Source organism: Python bivittatus, unplaced genomic scaffold (genome assembly GCF_059951505.1).
Source record: "Python bivittatus isolate LINGU-HERP-01145 unplaced genomic scaffold, Pbiv_v1 ctg000480_np1212, whole genome shotgun sequence".
In the NCBI taxonomy this organism is placed as follows: domain Eukaryota; kingdom Metazoa; phylum Chordata; class Lepidosauria; order Squamata; family Pythonidae; genus Python; species Python bivittatus.
Window position 1 is genome coordinate 36,642,156 of NW_028277075.1, and position 12,778 is coordinate 36,654,933.

Consider the following 12,778-nt stretch of genomic DNA (forward strand, 5'->3'; position numbering starts at 1 on the left):
AGGCGGCACCCCGCCCAACAGCGGCCCCTGCAGTCGCGGAAGTCACAATGCAGCCATAACCCCGGCGGGGCTGCGCGGGTGACGTAGGCCAGGAGCGTCGGAAAGCGCATCAGGTGATTCTGCCGTGCCGAGTTCTAGTAATGCGGGGGGCTGCGATGAGTTTCCAGAGGACGTCTGGTAGCGCTACCCATGACAGGCGTTGCCTGGCTCCAGCAGGAGCCTAAAAGGCTGCGCTGTGTCAGCGACTCAGGTTCACAGCTGTAAGTCAACCCGCTCTTGACTTTATGTTGTTGTTGTTGTTTTTTAGTCGTTAAGTCGTGTCCGACTCTTCGTGACCCCATGAACCATATCGCGCCAGGCCTTCCTGTCCTTCACTGCCTCCCTGAGTTTGCTCAGTTTCATGCTCATTGCTTCAGTGATGCTATCTAACCATCTCATCCTCTGCCGTCCTCTTCTCCTTTTGCCTTCAATCTTTCCCAGCATCAGGGTCTTCTCCAAAGAGATCTCTCTTCGCAATTCTGATCTTTTAAAATGTTAGAGTTTATACACATAGAGATTAGTTTGCGTTAGTTCTATCTCTGGATGGAAGACCACCAAGAAGGATAAAACGGGAAGTCAAGAAAGCCCACGCAGCCTCTCTCTGACTGTTTGATTGTTATGGTGTCTTTCTACGCATTTCGCTGCTATTAGAAGGTTCTGAGATTGTTATTCAAGGGGTTTAAATTCCCAGTTTGCGTTTTGGGTAAATTCTCTCTTTTGCTCTGGTTACCCTGATCAAAGGAATCATCTTAACACACATGTCTTAATGCACTCTCTGTAGCAGGGGAATATTAGTATTCTCCTGCAAAGAACCTGAGTTTAACATAAGTTTTATTGTTGTATAGTTGTAATAAAAGTATTGTTATTTATATTATTTACCTGTGTCTGTGTGCTTTGTTAGCTATGCTGATAGCCAGCAAACATATACGGTGCTCACGCAGCGGTGTCTGCAGCACATGGCCAATGTGCACAAAATGCTGTGGTTATATACTTCCTCTGGATGTCTGATAAGGTATGCAGGTTGTAGCATTTGCATGGCGTCCTCAGCCATGTGTCATTTGTCTGCAGCAAATCACAGTGATGTCAACATGACAACCCATGCTGTCACACATACATCTTGAAGCTGGCTTTCTCTCCAAAGCCACAACTGAAGGGCAATTAATAGGAAAAATGAATTAAACCAATCTTCTCCACTGTGCCAAGATGCATAAGAAAGATATAAGCAAACCATTTGAAAATACCATTAAATCTAAATGAGGTAAAGAAAAATCATGTTGCATTGGCCGTGGAGAGGGTATTCTCTATTAACAGACTACAATATACAATGTGATATCTATGGGCATCAAATATACAGGTGACCTTTCCCTGGGTACCTCTCAAAATCTGTGCCCCACCTGAAAATATTCATTTTTTTTTTATTTTTTTTAGTTCAGACAAAAAGAGGAGGAGACTCTGCAGCAAACAAAACAGCAACCTCTGGTGTAACCTTTAAAATTCCAGGAACGCTCCTGAGTCCAGAGGCATTCTTACATGGTAAAAACAATGGCAGCCCAATGCTACATTTATAACTGCACTTAAAAAAGCAAAGGTATGCTGCAGTGGTAGAAAGTATCTTATTTACAATAACCCTGTGAAGTAAGCTAGGCAGAAAGAATAACTGGCCTTCATAGTTGTGGGTAGACTTGAACTTGAATCTCCTTGGTGCCAGTCCAAAACCTTAAACCAGTGTTTCTCAGTCTTGGCAACTATAAGATGTGTGGACTTCAACTCCCAGAATTCCCCAGCCAGCCATGCTGGCTGGGGAATTCTGGGAGTTGAAGTCCACACATATTAAAGTTGCCAAGTTTGAGAAACACTGGTTTAAACTGTCTTGAAGGACTATAGGGAACAATGGGAAACAACCTCAACAATTTGCCTTCTTGTGGAATTTTATGACTGCCCATGCCTTCCAGGGCAGCCATTTTATGAGAGTGCCCATGATTTCAAAATTCCAAACATTTAGGAGCTCTGCTTAAACTTTGCAAGTGGAGAACACCTGATCACAGCAAGGAGGTAAAGAAAACAATACTTCCATCTAGTAATCATCTGGATTTCTCCAGACTAGATCTGGCAGCTCTAACATGAAAGGCTCTCAGAAACAGAATCAGGCGTCTGGGGAATTCAGAGCTGCAATGAGCCAGGCTTAGGCCTTAACAGTTATGTCCCTGGTTATGGCATAAGCTGACTTTTAAGGGTTTTCTCATGAATAAACAAAACATTGACCAGCCACATTTAATTGCCACAAGATGGCAGTAGGAATCCATGGCAGCCTGCAATTTATGTCATGAAAAAAAAAAAAAGCACTAGTAGGGAGCAAAACATTTCAAATCCATGGCTGGTGAAAATGCTTATAATACTGGATTCCCAGGGTATTTTTGAACTGTTAGGCTGGAAGCGTTTATAATGAAATTTCAAAGTTGTACAGATACATATGCTGCATCTGTTTCTCTCTAATCAGAGGAAAGTCCTTTATTGAACTATCTTACTTCTTATGCTGGGTTTTATCTAAATTAGTGACTTAAATAGATCTCTTAGGCTCTTCTCTAGTAATTTCTTTTTGCACACTATTGAAAAATTACTCTCTATTGTTGCCTGCTATAAACGACTGCCTTGTTTCCTTTCACTTCTTTTCTCTGCTTCATAAAGAACCTGTGCATTTCATTCAGAGGTGAAGATGAGCTTGAATTATATGGCTAAAATGAAAGTGGAAAAGGGCTGCCATGATGGCGTCTTTGTGCCTGAAATCCATGAATGCTTAATTGATTCTACCCCCATTGAGTCTGATGATTTCTTCCAGCACATTAGTTAAGATCATCACCATTTCCTGAATGTTGATTTACAGGATCTTCTGGCATCAACCAGCCATCATTGAGGCAATACAAAGGCTGCCCTTATTTTTCAGCACAACGGTTGGAAGACTCTAGAACAGTGTTTTTCAACCATGGCAACTTTAAGATGTATGGACTTCAACTTCCAGAATTCCCCAGCCAGCATGCATACTGGGGAATTCTGGGAGTTGAAGTCCACACATCTTAAAGTTGCCAAGGTTGAGAAACATTGCTCTAGAAGATACTATAAATTATTAGTGGGAATCCTGGTATGACTGACTTCACGTAACTGGTGAAACCATAGTTTGGTTCTCTTGATTTACTGACTAGGGATTGGTTTGCACACCATACTAAGCCACAAACCAGCAAACCACATTATGGATTAGCATGAAGTCCAAGCCCTCTCTGTTATGACTGGTGATGTTGTGCCTTTCACCCAATGGCATGTTTTCCCTCCTGGTTGCTTAAAAATCCAATGTTTCCCAAAATGGGTTCAATATTCTTGAACATTTTGGTTGGTCCTATTAAAGATATTCTATGGCAGAGGAAGGAAGTTTGGATTCTCTCCCCACCACCACTGACCAGTATTTGTTTATTAGATTTATATTTCTCAGAGTATAAGGTTGTATAAAGAGAGCCAATTTGGTGTAGTGGTTAAGGCACCAGGCTAGAAACCAGGAGAATTCTAATCCCACCTTAAGCACAAACCCAGCTGGGTGACCTCAACCCTAGGAAGAAGGCAGTGGCAAACCCCTTCCAAAAACCTTGCCGAGAAAACTGCAGGGACTATTTCAGGCAGTTACTAGGAGTCAAGACTGACTGGAAGGCATATGTGTGCATACACACACACACAGATTGTATAAATAGTAATAATGTTATATTCACTGCAATTAGTAGGTTGAAAGACAGGAAATAGCCCTGCATGGTGCCCTCTGCTTTTCTAGTAATTTTCTTTCCCACTTTCATTAGCTTTTGGGTCTTTCATACAACCATGCCAGCATCTTGCACTTGCTGTCTATTTGGCTTTGCACTAGCAGGCAATTTGGCCCTAAAGAGGGAGTGTAAGAAACACTGACACAAACAGAAACACTAGTTAGTCTGGGATTTTGTGCGATGAACTTGGTTGGGTCAATCAGACCTTTGCATTGGTCTTCTCGTCAGAAAAGAAGAGATCAATCTTAATTGACTCTCCCTCACTGTGCCACCTTGGAGCTACTTCCAGCACTATTTCAGAAGGACTCCAACCCTCTGAAGCAGATTTAAGGAACACATTGAATAAAGGGGCAATTGGCAAAAATAGTCCCTTCCTTTATTCAGCCAGAAGAAAAGTATTACTGGACCCAAAGTTGCCTGCTAATGAACTTCTCTGTCAAGGCATTACCAGCACTGGCAAGGCAGGCCACAGCACATAAATAGAGAGCAAACCCCATCCCATTTTAGCACTGAAGATTTTACCTAGCCAGGTAATGAAATGTTTGCAAGAAAAGAACCAAGCTCAGAGAACCCCAAGGAATCCACAGTTGAACCTTGAGCTACACATATTCACCTCTGTTGGTTTTCTGTATCTATTTGCTGTCCTCTAGTGGTTGTTTGGATTTCTGCCTTACCAGAAGTCCCATATCACACTAATATTCCCTCCATGCCTTGCATTCAGCCAGAGAGAAGTAAAAAATGAAGTTTTTAAAAGGAATACAGAGATGTGTTCCCAGCTGACATGCACAAATCTGCTCATGATATCCAATCAGTTGATGGGCTTCAGCTTCATTGAGCACTTTTTCAGAACATACAGTTACTAATTCGATCTGTGTCTTAACTAATGATTGCCAGTGTTAACAAATGCAATATATATGCAATCAAATTTATGAGATTTTGCACTGGCATGCTGTACTAATGCTGGGACATAATTTTGGAGCTGGGGAGAGTGTACTGTAGTATTAAATCACAGATGTATCCATACGTTATTGGATGACATTGGTGAAGCTCCACCAGTTTTTATGTGCACTGCATACTTACTCATGACATACAAAATGCCAAAGTGAAACTAGTATTAGAAACCTAAAAGTCTTAGAATGCTTTCAAATGGACAGATTTTCTGGTGTGAGGCACACTTACTCTACACTTTTGTCACCTTCAACCCTTATGCAAGAGAATTCTTGGAAGCCTGGTATTCAGTTGTTGTTGTTGTTCAGTTGTTAAGTCGTGTCCGACTCTTCATGACCCCATGAACCATATTGCGCCAGGCCTTCCTGTCCTTCACTGCCTCCCTGAGTTTGCTCAGTTTCATGCTCATTGCTTCAGTGATGCTATCTAACCATCTCATCCTCTGCCTTTTGCCTTCAATCTTTCCCAGCATCAGGGTCGGCAAGGCAGCAATTAACAGACACATAGAGATTAACAGCATTTACATACTATTCAAAAGAGACAAAAGACCAGAAGATCGCATCATCAGCAATCAATCACCAGCAGTCATCACCCAGATAAGCAAAGGTCACCACCAGGCACACAATCAAGCAGCAAACAGATGCTTGAAGGGCATTATTTTAGTACACAATTTTATATTCTATATATATTTTATAGAGATATAGATATGTTTCACATAATGTATAACTATACCTGTAAGAGTGCACTCTATTCTAAAGGGTTAACTTACTTTATAAAGAGCACACCATTCTCCTACCTCATCTCCCTTAAAGCAATTAACCAGAGGCCTGTAGCCATAAATTAATTCCGTACCAGGCTGGTGTTAGGCCGATGTCCGGAGAGAAAGGTTTGGGATTCCAAAGGATAGATAAGAAGGAAAAAAAAGTTAAACTTAGATTCAACTTTCAGGGACCACCTCAACCCCTCCTTAGACCATCCCCAAAACCCCATGTATGGATATAGGGGAATGTATCACCTGCATACATTAATGGATGTCTATAAAACTCTGATGTTTGCTTTGTGAGGTGTGATTCCTTCAACATTCCTTTCTAATGGGTGTTGATTGGAGTCACCCAGCTGTGTCTTGATCAATATACATTTGTTATCTTAAAGAAGCCTAGTCTCAAGTCTCTTTATTTGGCTTTATTGGAACTTGGGAAATAAAAGGTGCCATACATGCCAATCAAAGAACTATCAGAGGAGCAAAACAAAACCCCCACCCGCACTGGCAAGGCAGGCCACAGCACATAAATAGAGAGCAAACCCCATCCCATTTTAGCACTGAAGATGTTACCTAGCTGGGTAATGAAACGTTTGCAAGAAAAGAACCAAGCTCAGAGAACCCCAAGGACTCCATAGATACAGAAAACTCTATTTCTTGCTTCTAATGATTATCCAGATTTTTTGGTAGCGCAGAAATTGTAGGCCTTGGTTTTTAAGCAATGCTTAGGAATACATGGGGGACGTGGTGGCGCAGCGGCTTAATGACGCTGAAAGGTGCTGGCCAGAAATGGTCGACGCTTCAGCGGTTCGAGTCCAGCCTTCGCGTTAAACAGGGTGAGCTCCTGTTTCCTCCCCAGTCCCTGTCAACCCAACAGTTCAAAAACTTACGTGAGTAGATAAATGGGTACTCTCACTCTGGTGGGAGGAAAAATGCTGGCGGCGCCTTGCAAAAAAGGAGTTGGGAGCAGTTGCCAGTAAGTGCGAAAAACCGCGCGCGCCCGAAAAGGGCGCGAAGCAATGGAAAACCCCGCCTCCTGCGCTCGCCAGCTGGGCTCTGCCCTAGGAAGGAGGCTCTGGCAAACCACTTCCGAAAAACAGTTGCCTTGAAAACTGCAAGGACTCGTCCAAGCAGCCACTGCAGGGTCAGCAATGACTGAGCGCAGACAAAAAAAAAAAAAGGAATACATACTTCCAACAAATGTTTTAAAAGACTCCAATAACTCTATGGTACTACTCCATTGTGGTCAGATTCACAAGATTGTAGAGCATATTAAGATATGCTCTGGGTGTGCCAACTTGTCTCATTGTAAACTGTAATTGTATTCCTTTTCTCCCTGGTGCCTCCAATAACTGCTGTTACCATTGTCTGTAAATTTGCTATTCATATTATGTCTTATGAATATGACTATATGAATTATTCAGAGTGAAGGCACAACAAACTCATATCTCAGTTTATAATATTTTGCTCATGATTACCTATCTTCCTGATTAATGCAACCAACTATTGCCTTGCTCATCCATTGAATGAATCCCTTCATTGAATTTTCTCCAAAAAGCTTTATTCCTAAAAGACTAGAGCTATTTATATATGGATCTATTCCACATTTCTGTTAACAGACATCATCATATGTGTGCTTTCACAGTAATAATTTCCATTGAGTTCAGTGAGGTTTATTTCCAAGTAAATGCATTTAGCCATTTCTGTAATACAAAGCTAGAATTTAAACTGGATTAATCCCATTAAGACTTGGTGAAAATATCATTTTAAATCAAGGTATTTAGATTAGCTAGTTTATGCACTGGGCTCTCAAAACCATATTGGATTAAAATAGGATCTTTACTAATACGTTGTTCCTTGTTTGCCCAGCAGATGACATTCGATAGTCACACTTTTCTTGTTACTACAGTCTTTTCTCAACAGAGATGATGCATATTTATAGTATGAAAAGAGATTATGCATACTTGGAATGAATAAGAAGTACTGTAGTGCAGTACCAATAATCCTTAAGTATCATGGCATTATTAGGAGCAATATTTAAGTTAATATTTAGCACAGTTAGTATGGTGGCATGTTCCTCTTCAAAGAAATCAGCAAGAATAACAATTTAAAAAGCTGCAATCTTTCCAACCTGATGCTTTCTAGATATGATTAACCTCAAGTCCCATGATACCCAGTTAATGGAACTAGTGGTGATGCTGGTTGGGGATTATATGGTTCCCACATATCTACAGTGACAAATTGAGGAAGGTTTTTGCAGGCTGACAGTTGTGCTCATTGACTAATCTTTCATATTATCCTATTTTATGTTATGGCTCCCTTCTTCTGTTCTTCATGCAAATAATTCAGCAATTTTTCTGCTCAAGGGTTTTCCTGATATATCTGTGCTACTAGAAGTGTATCTATTCTCTTCTTCTGTTCTGACTTATTTTTCCTCCTCTGTCATTCTAACCACTGATTGAATTCCCTCTGTGATAATTAATCTCCTAGGTAGTGACCGCCTCTAGCAATTCTAATTAAGTGCCCAATCAAGGAGCTAACGGATCTTTATTTACAGAGATGAATGAGTTGGGAAAAGGGATATATATCTGTAATATGAAATATCTGATTCAAATTGCCAGGGGGATATAAAGGAGAGGAAAAGACTGTGATGGTTCCTGGGGATAACACCTGCATGGCAAACGTAAAACCTATAAAAAGTCTAATTATAATTATCATTGATCCTTGGCAGGGAGAAAGACTTATAGCAGAAAGAGGAACAAATGGGAAACCACAAGAAATTATTCAGAACATCAACAAAACTGTACTGATGAATTGTGGGAGTTGTTTTACACAACTTTACAACATTGGATTGTACAATTTAGTACAATTAGCTAATTAAACTGAGCAAACTCAGGGAGGCAGTGAAGGACTGGAAGGCCTGGCGCAATATGGTTCATGGGGTCATGAAGAGTCGGACACGACTTAACGACTGAACAACAACAACAACAGCTAATTATTACAGGTTATTTGGGAACATTTCTATGTTATCTTTCTTTTTTTCCCCTTTGTACTATAATATGGTATAGTATGACAGTTTTTACAAAAGCATAGCTCCGTAATATGTTTTTTTTAAATGGGCAGATTTTGTCAATCTGTTGTTTTGCTCTTGGGAGGCAGCTCCACAACAATATTCTGTGTAAAAGAAATGAAACAGAATAAGTTTTGATGCTATGATTGCAACTTATTGTTATCGTATGATTGATTTTATTGAATGTAATGTGCCAACGTAGTATAAGACTATACAATAATTTTTATTGAAGTCATAGTCCTCAGTACAGTACCCAGTGGCATTTACAATTTTTCCTTAAGATCAAAGTATGCATTATCTGGTTCCTAATTGATACTTATCCATAACTATGCAATTGCTTACTCCAAGATAATTTTATGGGTCTACATGGCACACTAAACTATAAACTAACTACACGAGCTGGATTCATGTGAACTTACTAGGCTAAAATGTGATTGGTCAGTTTGTGGTTCTGTGTGTGTGTAAAAATAGCTTTTCTTGCAGCAATCTGTGACAGGTTTTCATAATGGCTTAATTCTGAGTTAAAGGAATTCTGGAGGAATTCTGAATTTCATCAAAGTACCAACAGTAGGATAAAGATGTTGTTTAAGCCTTCCTTACATCTCACATAACTTTATGGATTTAAATTACCCTTCCCCAGCTGTTTTATGTTGTGCAAGGGAAACATAAAAAGAACCATGTTGAATAAGACCAAAGACTGACGTAATTCTTACTTGGAAAATCAGAAACCTATGGAAACCAGCAACAGGGCATAACAGCAATGCAATGCTCTTGTTTCCCACAACTGGTGTCAAGAGGCCAATGCTTCTAATTGTGGACATGCCTCACTTTGGGTCTGAAGCACAAAAGATGCTTTGGGGATATGTGGATGTGCACACTGCACCTGGCAGCACCTCCTTAAAGAATCTGCATCTTTTCTTGGGCTTGCACAATCCAAGGAAAGGAGAGGCAAGGAGGTGCCGATAGGGTGTGACAAGGAGCTTTGGAGTGGAGGTGGGCATACTCTAGGTCCCTCTTTACTTCATAGATGGTTTTTTCCCCCAGTGGCTACTATGTGAGTCAAGAGCTAGTTTGGTGTAGTGGTTAAGGCATCAGGCTGCAAACTGGGAAACCATGAATTCTAGTCCTGCCTTAGGTATGAAGCTAACTGGGTGAGCTTGGGCCAGTCACACTTTCTCAGCCCTGGGAAGCAGGCGATAGCAAATCACTTTCAAAAAATCCTGCCAAGAGAACTGCAGGACTTGTCCAGGCAGTCGCCAGGTGTCAAAACTGACCCAAAGGCACACATACATATACACACTGTGTGAGTCCACGGAAGCGTCTTTCCTGCTTCAGATTGGAAGTGCTGCACATCCATACTTCTGATCCTAGAGGTAATATAATCATCTTGACTACTAGCCATTGATAGTAGTAGTTGTTGTTGTTTAGTCGTTAAGTCGTGTCCGACTCTTCGTGACCCCATGAACCATATTGTGCCAGGCCTTCCTGTCCTTCACTGCCTCCCTGAGTTTGCTCAGTTTCATGCTCATTGCTTCAGTGATGCTATCTAACCATCTCATCCTCTGCCGTCCTCTTCTCCTTTTGCCTTCAATCTTTCCCAGCATCAGGGTCTTCTCCAAAGAGATCTCTCTTCGCATTAGGTGACCAAAATATCTGAGCTTGAGCTTCATTATCGATCCTTCCAATGAGCAATCAGGGTTGATTTCCTTTAAGATTGACTGGTTTGACCTCCTAGCAGTCCAGGGGACTCTCAAGAGTCTTCTCCAGCACCACAGTTCAAAGGCATCAATTCTTCGGCACTCGGCCTTTTTATGGTCCAGCTCTCACAGCCATACATTACTACTGGAAAAACCATAGCTTTGACTATGCGGATCTTTGTCGGCAAGGTGACGTCTCTGCTTTTTAATATGCTATCTAGGCTTGCCATAGCTTTCCTCCCAAGGAGCAAACGTCTTTTAATTTCATGGCTGCAGTCTCCGTCTGCGGTGATCTTGGAGCCCAAATAAATGAAGTCTGTTACTGCTTCCATTTCTACCCCTTCTATTTGCCAGGAATTGATGGGTCCAGATGCCATGATCTTAGTTTTTTTAATGTTGAGTTTCAAGCCAGCTTTTGCACTCTCCTCTTTCACCCTCATCAAGAGGCTCTTTAGTTCTTCTTCACTTTCTGCCATTAGGGTGGTATCGTCCGCATATCTGAGGTTGTTGATGATTCTCCCTGCAATCTTAATTCCGGCTTGTGATTCTTCCAGCCTGGCATTTCTCATGATGTACTCTGCATATAGGTTAAATAAGCAGGGTGACAGTATACAGCCTTGTCGTACACCTTTCCCTATTTTGAACCAATTGGTTGTTCCATGACCGGTTCTAACTGTTGCTTCTTGTCCCGCATACAGATTTCTCAGGAGACAGGTAAGGTGGTCTGGTACTCCCATCTCTTTAAGAATTTGCCACAGTTTGTTGTGATCCACACAATCAAAGGCTTTTGCATAGTCAATGAAGCAGAAGTAGATATTTTTCTGGAACTCTCGTGCTTTCTCCATGATCCAGCGAATGTTGGCGATTTGATCTCTAGTTCCTCTGCCTCTTCGAAACCCAGCTTGTACATCCGGTAGTTCTCGGTTCATGTATTGCTGAAGCCTAGCTTGTAGGATTTTGAGCATAACCTTGCTAGCATGTGAAATGAGTGCAATTGTGCGATAGTTTGAGCATTCTTTGGCGTTGCCCTTCTTTGGAATTGGAACATAAACTGACCTTTTCCAATCCCGTGGCCACTGTTGCGTTTTCCAAACTTGCTGGCATATTGAGTGCAGCACTTTAACACCATCATCTTTTAGTATTTTAAATAACTCAGCTGGAATACTGTCATCTCCACTAGCTTTGTTGTTAGCAATGCTTCCTAAGGCCCACTTGACTTCACTCTCTAGGATGTCTGGCTCAAGGTCAGTGATCACACCAGCGTGGACATCAGGGACATTAAGATCTTTCTTGTATAGTTCTTCTGTGTATTCTTGCCACCGCTTCTTAATCTCTTCTGCTTTTGTTAGGTCCCTGCCTTTTTTGTCCTTTATCATGCCCATCTTTGCACTAAACGTTCCTTTCATATCTCCAATTTTCTTGTAGAGATCTCTAGTCTTCCCCATTCTATTGTTTTCCTCAATTTCTTTGCATTGTTCATTTAAGAAGGCCTTCTTACCTCTCCTTGCTATTCTCTGGAAATCTGCATTCAGTTGCTTATATCTTTCCCTTTCACCCTTGCTTTTCGCATTCCTTCTTTCCACAGCTATTTGTAAAGCCTCATCAGACAGCCATTTTGCTTTCTTGCATTTCTTTTTCTTTGGGATGGTTTTAGTTGCTGCCTCCTGTACAATGTTACGGACCTCCGTCCATAGTTCTTCAGGCACTCTGTCTACCAAATCTAATCCTCTAAATCTATTCATCACCTTCACTGTGTACTCACAAGGAATATGATCTAAGTCATACCTGAGTGGTCTAGTGGTTTTCCCTACATTCTTCAATTTAAACCTAAATTTTGCAGTAAGAAGCTCATGATCTGAGCCACAGTCAGCTCCTGGTCTTGTTTTTGCTGTCTGTATAGAGCTTCTCCATCTTTGGCTGCAAAGTATATAATCAATCTGGTTTCGGTATTGACCATCTGGTGATGTCCATGTGTAGAGTCGTCTCTTGTGTTGTTGGAAAAGAGTGTTTGCTATGACTAGCTTGTTCTCTTGACAGAACTCTATTAGCCTTTGCCCTGCTTCATTTTGTACTCCAAGGCCAAACCTGCCTGTTATTCCGATTACTCCTTTGCTTCCTACTTTAGCATTCCAATCCCCTATGATGAAAAGGACATCTTTTTTTGGTGCTAGTTCTAGAAGGTGTTGTAGGTCTTCATAGAAGCGGTCAACTTCAGCTTCTTCAGCATCAGTGGTTGGGGCATAGACTTGGATGACTGTGATATTGAATGGTTTGCCTTGGATACGCACTGAGATCATTCTGTCGTTTTTGAGGTTGTACCCCATTACTGCCTTTCCCACTCTCTTATTGACTATGAGTGCAACTCCATTTCTTCTAAGGGTTTCGTGCCCACAGTAGTAGATATAATGGTCACCCGAATTAAATTCACCCATTCCCGTCCATTTCAGTTCGCTGATTCCCAAGA

General features: G+C 41.3%; 1 long non-coding RNA gene across 2 annotated transcripts in view; it reads left to right on the plus strand.

Annotated features, from left to right (window-relative positions):
- Nucleotides 1–7: 7 nt before the first annotated feature.
- The window catches only part of LOC148214954 (uncharacterized), a 91,192-nt gene continuing 78,421 nt past the window's right edge, over nt 8–12,778 (plus strand). For both annotated transcript variants that reach the window (XR_015797025.1, XR_015797026.1), the window contains exon 1: nt 8–260. This is a non-coding gene — a long non-coding RNA (uncharacterized LOC148214954). The remainder of the gene's footprint in view (nt 261–12,778) is intronic.